Here is a 10,901-nt window from a genome sequence, read left to right as displayed (position 1 = left end):
ATTTGCATTTTATTCATTTCAAATTCCACACCTTTATTGGGGCTGATAAGGTCGTAAGTGATCTGGCTTCCGCCCAACTCTCCACCCTGTCTCGTACCCCTCTCTGCCCTACCCACTTCACTTAGTCACACTGGCCTTCAGACTGGTCCCAAGATTACCAGACTCCTTCCTGTTCTGGGTCTTTGTTCCCGCATTGACCTTTTTCTGGAATGGCCTCCCCTAGATCTTTCCATGGCTGTCTCCCTCTTGACATTCAAATCTCTGTTCAAATGTCACCTCCTCAAGAATCACTTGGCCAACGAATCAAAAGTAATCTTCCTTCCCCCCATTCTCTCTTACATACCATATTTTCTTCCCTTCATAGCATTTATAGTTAATTCACTTTAAAAATCATCCTTATTGAGGTATAATTTGCATACAATAGAATGCACATGTTTAAGGTGTACAGTTATGTGAGTTTTGACAAATACCCAAGTATCCACCACTCTACGAAAGATATAGAATATTTCCATAATCTGTACAATTTTCCTGAGTCCTCTTTCCAGTTAATATCCTCCCTCCCCATGGCCAGCCCCAGTCAATCTCAGCTCTGCTTTCTGTTCCCATAGCTTCATTTTGCTTGTTCTAGAACTTCATTTAAATGTAATCATCCAGGAATTTCCCTGGTGGTCTAGTGGTTAGAATCTGGCGCTTTCACTGCTGTGGTCTGGGTTCAATCTCTGGCCAGGGAACTGAGATCCCACAAGCCACGCAGTGCAGCCAAAAACAAAACAAAAAAAACCAGTGTAAATATAATCATCCAGTATGTACTCTCCTGTCTGGCCTCTTTCACTCAGCATAATGTTCTGGAGGTCCATTCATGTTGTAGCATTTATCAGCATTTGTTTCTTTTTATTACTGAGTAGTAAGCTATTGTATGAATATACCACAATTTATCTATTTGCTTGTTGATGGACACCTGGGCCATTTCCAGTTTTGGGCTATTATGAATAATGCTGCTTTGACTTACAGACATAGAAAACAAACTTATGGGCTTCCCTGGTGGTGCAGTGGTTAAGAATCCGCCTGCCAATGCAGGGGACAAGGGTTCAAGCCCTGGTCCGGGAAGTTCCCACATGCTGCGGAGCAACAAAGCCCGTGCGCCACAGCTACTGAGCCTGCGCTCTAGAGCCCACGAGCCACAACTACTGAAGCCCGTGTGCCTAGAGCCCATGCTCAGCCAACGCACTGAGAAGCCCACGCACTGCAACGAAGAGTAGACCCTGCTTGCCGCAGCTAGAGAAAGTGCGCACGCAACAAGGAAGACCCAACGCAGCCAAAAATAAATAAATAAAATAAATTAATAAATTAAAAAAAAAAGAAAACAAACTTATGGTACCAAAGGGGAAAAGGGTGGCAGAGGAATAAATAAGGAGTTTGGGATTAGCAGATACAAACTACTATATATAAAAGAGATAACAAGGTCCTACTGTATAGCACAGAGAACTATATTCAATACCTTGTAATAAACTATAATGGAAAAGAATCTGAAAAAGAATATCTCTATCTATCTATCAATGAATCACTTTGCTATATACCAGAAACTAAGATAACACTGTAAATCAACTATACTTCAATTTAAAAAAATCTAAAATAAAATAAATAAATAAACCTGCTATGACAATTCATGACAAGCCTTTGTGTGGACATACATTTTCTTTTTTCTTTTCTTTTGTGTGTGTGTGTGTGTGCATGTGTGTTGCTAGTAATTACCTTATTCGCTTAATAAATATTTATTATGTACCAGGCCCCTGGGAACAGGAGTAGGGCCGTGGGGAGAGGGGGACTGGAAAGAAGGAAAGCAGGACAACGGTGTGTTGCAGAGTTGGTCACCACTGTGGGCAAGTGGGGCTCAATCCGGTGGGGAGGATCTGCTGAGGAGCAACACGGAGGGCACCTCAGAACTGTCCACCGAGCATCAGAGAAGCAAGCATATATCTGTGGGTCCAGGGTTGCCCCAGTAGAGTTAAGTTCCTCACACTTCCAAGCCATAGTGCTTGAGTCCAGACACAAGCCTGGGCAGAAGGCAAGACCTGTGGGGAGCAGCTAACCCAGGGGGCTTTTACCTGCCCCAAAACTGGTTGCCACAGCGACGGCTGAGTAAAAGGTGGGCCAGGATGGGAGGAGGGTCACAAGAGGTCTCCGATACACATTCATTAAACAAATATTTATTGAGTGTCTCCTATGTGCCAAGCACTGGGTTAAGCACTGGAAACAGTCATCAAAAAGCCAATCCCTGTCCTTATGGGGGAGACAGACAGTAAACAGTTCAGTAATTGATACAGTATTGTATCAAGCAGAGATGAGTGCCTTGAAGAAAAATAAAACAGGGTAGGAGAATTGTGAGCTGAGTGGAGGGATGGGGCTCATTTGGACCATCAGGGTAGGCCTCTGAGAAGCTGATATTAGACAGAGAGTAAATGGAGCGAGAAACTGAGTCACCTGGATACTGAGGGTAAGAACATTCCAGCGGAACAAGCTTAGGGTGTCAGAGAAACAACAGGGAGGTTGCTGCGGCTGGAGCCGAGTGAGACCCAGAGGTCAGGAGAGAGGGTCTGGCAGGCCTCAGAAATGAGCTTGAATTTTATTCTGAGTGTGATGTGAAGCATATTTTAAGAAGGGTCGTGACACGGTCTTACTTACGGTTTAAGAGTTATGTGGGGTAGTATTACACATGTATTAGAATGGCTGACATTTTTATAAAAAAGTGATAATACCCAGTGCTGGCAGGAATGCAGAGCAACCGTAACTCTCATACAATGCTGGTGGGAATGCAAAATGGTAGAGCCAGCTGGCAAAACAGTTTAGCCATTTCACATAAATTTACACTTACCATGTGGGCTTCCCTGGTGGCGCAGTGGTTGAGAGTCCGCCTGCCGATGCAGGGGACACGCGTTCGTGCCCCGGTCTGGGAAGATCCCACATGCCGCGGAGTCTGCGTGTCTGGAGCCTGTGCTCTGCAACAGGAGAGGCCACAACAGTGAGAGGCCCGCGTACCGCAAAAAAAAAAAAAAAAAAATTTACACTTAAACCCAACAATACCATGCAACCCAACAATACTACTCTTAGGTATTTACCCAAGTGAAGTGAAGCTTATGTTCTCACACAAACCTGTTGCACAGATGTTCACAGTAACTTGATTCATAATCACCAAACACGGGAAACAAATTCAAATATCCTTCAACTGGTGGATGGCTAAACAGTGGCACATCCATGTAAGAATACTACTTAACAATAGAAAAGGTCAAACTACCGATCATACATGCAACAACCTGGAGGAAGCTCAAGAACCTTACGCTTATTAGTGAAAAAGTTCAATCTCAAAAGGTTGCATACTGTATGATTTCATTTATACAACATTCTCAAAATGACAAAACTATGGAGATAGAGAACAGATTAGTAGTTTCCAGGGGTCAGGGAGGAGGACCAGAGAGGCATGAAGTGGGAGTGGGTTTCACTACAAAGAGGTAGCACTAGAGAGTTCCTCCTAGTGATGTTAACAGTTGTGATGTAACACTTATCAATCTTTTTTTAAAATTTAATTTATTTATTTTTATACAGCAGGTTCTTATTAGTTATCTATTTTATACATATTAGTGTATACATGTCAATCCTAATCTCTCAATTCGTCTGACCACCACCACCACCCCAACCCTGCTTTCCTCCCTTGGTGTCCATATGTTTGTTCTCTACATCTCTGTCTCTATTTCTGCCCTGCAAACTGGTTCATCTGTACCATTTTTCTAGATCCAACATATATGCATTAATATATATTTGTTTTCCTCTTTCTGACTTACTTCACTCTGTATGACAGTCTCTAGGTCCATCCACGTCTCTACAAATGACCCAATTTCATTCCTTTTTATGGCTGAGTAATAGTCCATTGTATATATGTACCACATCTTCTTTATCCATTCGTCTGTCAGTGGGCATTTAGGTTGCTTCCATGTCCTGGCTATTGTAAATAGTGCTGCAATGAACAGTGTGGTGTATGTGTCCTTCTGAATTATGGTTTTCTCCGGGTATGTGCCCAGTAGTGGGATTGCTGGGTCATATGGTAATTCTATTTTTAGTTTTTTAAGGAACCGCCATGCTGTTCTCCACAGTAGCTGTATCAATTTACATTCCCACCAACAGTGCAAGAGGGTTCCCTTTTCTCCACACCCTCTCCAGCATTTGTTGTTTGTAGATTTTCTGATGATGCCCATTCTAACCAGTGTAAGGTGATACCTCATTGTAGTTTTGATTTGTATTTCTCTAATAATTAGTGATGTTGAGCAGCTTTTCATGTGCCTCTTGGTCATCTATATGTCTTCTTTGGAGAAATGTTTATTTAGGTCCTCTGCCCATTTTTTGATTGGGTTTTTTTTTGTTTTTTTTTTTTTGCAGTACACAGGCCTCTCACTGCCGTGGCCTCTCCCATTGCGGAGCACAGGCTCCGGACGCACAGGCTTGGCGGCCACGGCTCATGAGCCCAGCCACTCCGCGGCATGCAGGATCCTCCCGGACCAGGGCACGAACCCGTGTCCCCTGCATCGGCAGGCGGACTCTCAACCACTGTGCCACCAGGGAAGCCTGGGTTGTTTGTTTTTTTTAATATTGAGCTGCATGAGCTGTTTATATATTTTGGAGATTAATCCTTTGTCTGTTGATTCATTTGCAAATATTTTCTCCCATTCTGAGGGCTGTCTTTTCGTCTTGTTTATAGTTTCCTTTGCTGTGCGAAAGCTTTTAAGTTTCACTGGGTCCCATTTGTTTATTTTTGTTTTTATTTCCATTACCCTAGGAGGTGGGTCAAAAAAGATCTTGCTGTGATTTATGTCAAAGAGTGTTCTTCCTATGTTTTCCTCTAAGAGTATTATAGTGTCCGGTCTTACATTTAGGTCTTTAATCCATTTTGAGTTTATTTTTGTGTATGGTGTTAGGGAGTGTTCTAATTTCATTCTTTTACATGTAGCTGTCCAGTTTTCCCAGGACCATTTATTGAAGAGACTCTCTTTTCTTCACTGTATATCCTTGCCTCCTTTGTCATAGATTAGTTGACCATAGGTGTGTGGGTTTATCTCTGGGCTTTCTATCCTTTTCCGTTGATCTATATTTCTGTTTTTGTGCCAGTACCATATTGTCTTGATTACTGTAGCTTTGTAGTGTAGTCTGAAGGCAGGGAGTCTGATTCCTCCAGCTCTGTTTTTTTCCTCAAGACTGCTTCGGCTCTTCGGGGGCTTTTGTGTCTCCATACAAATTTTAAAGATTTTTTGTTCTAGTTCCATAAAAAATGCCACTGGTAATTTGATAAGGATTGCATTGAATCTGTAGATTGCTTTGGGTAGTACAGTCATTTTCACAATATTGATTCTTCCAATTCAAGAACATGGTATATCTCTCCATCTGTTTGTGTCATCTTTGATTTCTTCATCAGTGTCTTATAGTTTTCTGCATACAGGAATTTTGTCTCCTTAGGTAGGTTTATTCCTAGGTATTTTATTCTTTTTGTTGCAATGGTGAATGGGATTGTTTCCTTAATTTCTGTTTCTAATCTTTCGTTGTTACTGTATAGGAATGCAAGAGATTTCTGTGCATTAATTTTGTATCCTGCAACTTTACCAAATTCATTGATTAGCTCTAGTAGTTTTCTGGTGGCATCTTTAGGATTCTCTATGTATAGTGTCATGTCATCTGCAAACAGTGACAGTTTTACTTCTTTTTTCCAATTTGTATTCCTTTTATTTCTTTTTCTTCTCTGATTGCTGTAGCTAGGACTTCCAAAACTATGTTGATAATAGTGACGAGAGTGGACATCCTTGTCTTGTTCCTGATCTTAGAGGAAATGCTTTCAGTTTTTCATCATTGAGAATGATGTTCGCTGTGGGTTTGTTGTATATGGCCTTTATTATGTTGAGGTAGGTTCCCTCTATGCCCACTTTCTGGAGAGTTTTTATCATAAATGGGTGTTGAATTTTGTCGAAAGCTTTTTCTGCATCTATTGAGATGATCATATGGTTTTTATTCTTCAGTTTGTTAATATGGTGTATCACATTGATTGATTTGCATATATTGAAGAATCCTTGCATCCCTGGGATAAATCCCACTTGATCATGGTGTATGATCCTTTTAATGTGTTGTTGGATTCTGTTTGCTAATATTTTGTTGAGGATTTTTTTTTTCTGTGGTACGCGGGCCTCTCACTGTTGTGGCCTCTCCCGTTGTGGAGCACAGACTCTGGACGCGCAGGTTCAGCGGCCATGGCTCACGGGCCTAGCCGCTCCGTGGCACATGGGATCTTCCCAGACCAGGGCACGAACCCGTGTCCCCTGCATCGGCAGGCGGACTCTCAACCACTGCGCCACCAGGGAAGACCCTTGTTGAGGATCTTTGCATCTATATTCATCAGTGATATTGGTCTGTAATTTTCTTTTTTTGTACTATCTTTGTCTGGTTTTGGTGTCAGGGTGATGGTGGCCTCGTAGAATGAGTTTGGGAGTGTTACTGCCTCTGCAACTTTTTGGAAGAGTTTGAGAAGGATAGGTGTTAGCTCTTCTCTAAATGTTTGATAGAATTCACCTGTGAAGCAATCTGGTCCTGGACTTTTGTTTGTTGGAAGATTTTTAATCACAGTTTCAATTTCATTACTTGTGATTGGTCTGTTTATATTTTCTATTTCTTCCTGGTTCAGTCTTGGAAGCTTATACCTTTCTAAGAATTTGTCCATTTCTACCAGGTTGTCCATTTTATTGGCATAGAGTTGCTTGTAGTAGTCTCTTAGGTTGCTTTATATTTCTGCCATATCCATTGTAACCTGTCCTTTTTCATTTCTAATTTTATTGATTTGAGTCCTCTCCCTCTTTTTCTTGATGAACCTGGCTAAAGGTTTATCAATTTTGTTTATCTTCTCAAAGAACCAGCTTTTAGTTTTATGGATCTTTGCTATTGTTTTGTGTCTATTTCATTTATTTCTGCTCTGATCTTTATGATTTCTTTCCTTCTACTAACTTTGGGTTTCTTTTGTTCTTCTTTCTCTAGTTCCTTTAGGTATAAGGTTAGATTGTTTATTTGAGATTTTTCTTGTTTCTTGAGGTAGGCTTGTATTGTTATAAACTTCCCTCTTAGAACTGCTTTTGCTGCACCCCATAGGTTTTGGATCATCGTGTTTTCGTTGTAATTTGTCTCTAGGTACTTTTTGATTTCCTCTTTGATTTCTTCAGTGATCTCTTGGTTATTTAGTAACGTATTACTTAGCCTCCATGTGTTTGTGTTTTTTACGTTTTTTCCCTTTAATTGATTTCTAATCTCATAGTGTTGTGGTTGGAAAAGATGCCTGATATGATTTCAATTTTCTTAAATTTACCAAGGCTTGATTTGTGACCCAAGATGTGATCTATCCTGGAGAATGTTCCGTGTGTACTTGAGAAGAAAGTGTATTCTGCTGTTTTCAGATGGAATGTCCTATAAATATCAATTAAATCCATCTGGTCTATTGTGCCATTTAAAGCTTGTGTTTCCTTATTAATTTTCTGTCTGGATGATCTGTCCATTGGTGTAAGTGAGGTGTTAAAGTCCCCCACTATTATTGTGTTACTGTCGATTTCCTCTTTATAGCTGTTAGCATTTGCCTTATGTATTGAGGTGCTCCTATGTTGGGTGCATATATATTTATAATTGTTACATCTTCTTCTTGGATTGATCCCTTGATCATCATGTAGTGTCCTTCCTTGTCTCTTGTAACATTCTTTATTTTAAAGCCTATTTTATCTGATATGAGTATTGCTACTCCAGCTTTCTTTTGATTTACATTTGCATGGAATATCTTTTTCCATCCCCTCACTCAGTCTGTATGTGTCCCTAGGTCTGAAGTGGGTCTCTTGTAGACAGCATATATATGGGTCTTGTTTTTTGTATCCATTCAGCGAGACTGTGTCTCTTAGTTGGAGCATCTAATCCATTCACATTTAAGGTAATTATCGATATGTATGTTCCTATTACCATTTTCTTAATTGTTTTGGGTTTGTTTTTGTAGGTCCTTTTCTTCTCTTGTGTTTCCCACTTAGAAAAGTTCCTTTAGCTTTTGTTGTAGAGCTGGTTTGGTGGTGCTGAATTCTCTTAGCTTTTTCTTGTCTGTAAAGCTTTTGATTTCTCCATCAAATCTGAATGAGATCCTTACCGGGTAGAGTAATCTTGGTTGTAGGCTCTTCCCTTTCATCACTTTAAATATATCATGCCACTCCCTTCTGGCTTGTAGAGTTTCTGCTGAGAAATCAGTTGTTAACCTTATGGTAGTTCCCTTGTATGTTATTTCGTTTTGTTGCTTTTAATACTTTTTCTGTCTTTCATTTTTGTCAATTTGATTACTATGTGTCTCAGCGTGTTTTTCCTTGGGTTTATCCTGCCTGGGACTCTCTGTGCTTCCTGGACTTGGGTGGCTATTTCTTTCCCCATTTAGCAAGTTTTTGACCATAATCTCTTGAAATATTTTCTTGGGTCCTTTCTCTCTCTCTTCTCCTTCTGGGACCCCTATAATGTGAATGTTGGTGTGTTTAATGTTGTCCCAGAGGTCTCTTAGGCTGTCTTCACTTCTTTTCATTCTTTTTTCTTTATTCTGTTCCATGGCAGTGAATTCCACCATTCTGTCTTCCAGGTCACTTATCCGTTCTTCTGCCTCAGTTATTCTGCTATTGCTTCCTTCTAGTGTATTTTTTATTTCAGTTATTGTATTGTTCATCTCTGTTTGTTTGTTCTTTAATTCTTGTAGGTGTTTGTTCTTTAATTCTTCTAGGTCTTTGTTCAACATTTCTCTTTTTTAAAAAATAAATTTATTTATTTATTTTTGGTTGCATTGGGTCTTTGTTGCTGCACACAGGCTTTTCTCTAGCTGTGGCAAGCAGGGGCTACTCTTCGTTGTGGTGCACAGGCTTCTTATTGCAGTGGCTTCTCTTGTTGCAGAGCATGGGCTCTAGAGCACGGGCTTCAGTAGTTGTGGCACGTGGGCTCAGTAGTTGTGGCTTACGGGCTGTAGGGTGCAGGCTTAGTAGTTGTGGCGCATGGGCTTAGTTGTCCGTGGCATGTGGGATCTTCCTGTACCAGGGCTCAAACCGATGTCTCCTGCATTGGCAGGCAGATTCTTAACCACTGTGCCACCAGGGAAGCCCTGTTAAACATTTCTTGCATCTTCTCGATCTTTGCCTCCATTCTTTTTCTGAGGTCCTGGATCTTCACTATCATTATTCTGAATTCTTTTTCTGGGATGTTGTCTATCTCCACTTCATTTAGTTGTTTTTCTGGGGTTTTATCTTGTTCCTTCATTTGGTACATTGTCCTCTGCCTTTTCATTTTGTCTATCTTTCTGTGAATGTGGTTTTCGTTCCACAGGCTGCAGGACTGTAGTTCTTCTTGCTTCTGCTCAACAGTAACAATCTTGACCGTGGTGGTAGTTACAAGAATCTCTACTTGGGATTTAAGTGCATAGAACTAAACATACACCCCCCCACACACACGAATGAATGCAGGTTAAAAATTGGTAGGGCTTCCCTGGTGGCGCAGTGGTTGAGAGTCCGCCTGTTGATGCAGGGGACACGGGTTCGTGCCCTGGTCCGGGAAGATCCCACATGCCGCAGAGTGGCTAGGCCCGTAAGTCATGGCCGCTGAGCCTGAGCGTCTGGAGCCTGTGCTCTGCAACGGGAGAGGCCACAACAGTGAGAGGCCTGCGTACCACAAAAAAAAAAAAAAAAATTGGTGAAAACTGAATAAGTTCTGTTGTCTAGTTAACAGTAATGTACCACTGCAAGTGTCCTAGTTTCGATATTTTACTACAGCTCAATGTAAGATGTCATTTTTATGGGAAGATGGTTAAAGGGTACATGAGACTCTTTTATTTTTGCAACGTCCTATGAGTCTATAACTATTTCAAAACTAAAAGTTTAGAAATAAAACTCTAGTTGGGAATTCCCTGGAAGCCCAGTGATTAGACTTGGCACTCTCACTGCTGGGGCCTCAGGATTCCATCCCTGGTTGGGGAGCTAAGATCCTACAAGCTGCCGGGCTCGGCCAAAAACAAACAAACAAACAAAAAAAACCCCTCTAGCAAGTGGATAAAAACTATAAAAGTCTTTTTTGAAATTTGGGAAATTTGCAAATGGATGAATAGTAGATGACACTTGGGAATTTATTGTCACCTTTCTTAGGTGTGATAACGTATGGTCATCACTCATTCTTAGGTGATATGTGTTGAAGTTTTAGAGGTGAAGTGTCAGTGCCTACAACTTACTTTCCAATGGTTCAGCAAATATATGCCTGTTATAGATGTTATTTTAAAATATAGCAAAATGCAAACAATTATTGAATCTAGGTGGTAGATTTAAAGGTATTCACTCTATTATTATTATTATTATTTTGGCTGTGTGGCTTGTGGGATCTTAGTTCCCTGACTGGGGATTGAACCCAGGCCACAGTAGTGAAAGCACTGAGTCCTAACCACTGGACCACCAGGGAATTCCCACACTATTATTCTTTTAAATTTATATTGGAAACATTTTAGAATGAAAAGTTAAAGAGAAAAGGGACAAACTGCTGATATGTACAACAATGTGGGTGAATCTCAAAAGCATTAAGGTAAAAGAAAGAAGCGGACTCAAGGCTACATACTGTAAGAATCCATTTTGGAAAAGGCAAAACTATAAGGACAAAATCAGATCAGTGGTTTCCAGTGGCTGGGGTTGGGGGAGAGGTCTTATTTATCACTAAAGAGCAAGAGGAAAATTTGGGGGGGGGACACATTCTATATTTTGATTGTGATGGTGGTTACATGTCTGTGTTTGTTGAAACTCACCGAACTGTACACTCAAAAAGATAAATTTTAATGTGCGTATAAC

At 40.7% G+C, this 10,901-nt stretch overlaps 1 non-coding gene across 1 annotated transcript; it reads right to left on the bottom strand.

Moving 5' to 3' along the window:
- Positions 1-10,449: 10,449 nt before the first annotated feature.
- On the bottom strand, positions 10,450-10,521 carry TRNAE-UUC (transfer RNA glutamic acid (anticodon UUC)). The gene has a single exon. It is a non-coding gene; the product is annotated as a tRNA-Glu (tRNA).
- Between the last annotated feature and the right edge of the window lie 380 nt (positions 10,522-10,901).

The sequence above is a fragment of the Lagenorhynchus albirostris genome, chromosome 3, assembly GCF_949774975.1.
Source record: "Lagenorhynchus albirostris chromosome 3, mLagAlb1.1, whole genome shotgun sequence".
NCBI classification, from domain to species: domain Eukaryota; kingdom Metazoa; phylum Chordata; class Mammalia; order Artiodactyla; family Delphinidae; genus Lagenorhynchus; species Lagenorhynchus albirostris.
This window is presented reverse-complemented; position numbering and strand designations above follow the sequence as displayed.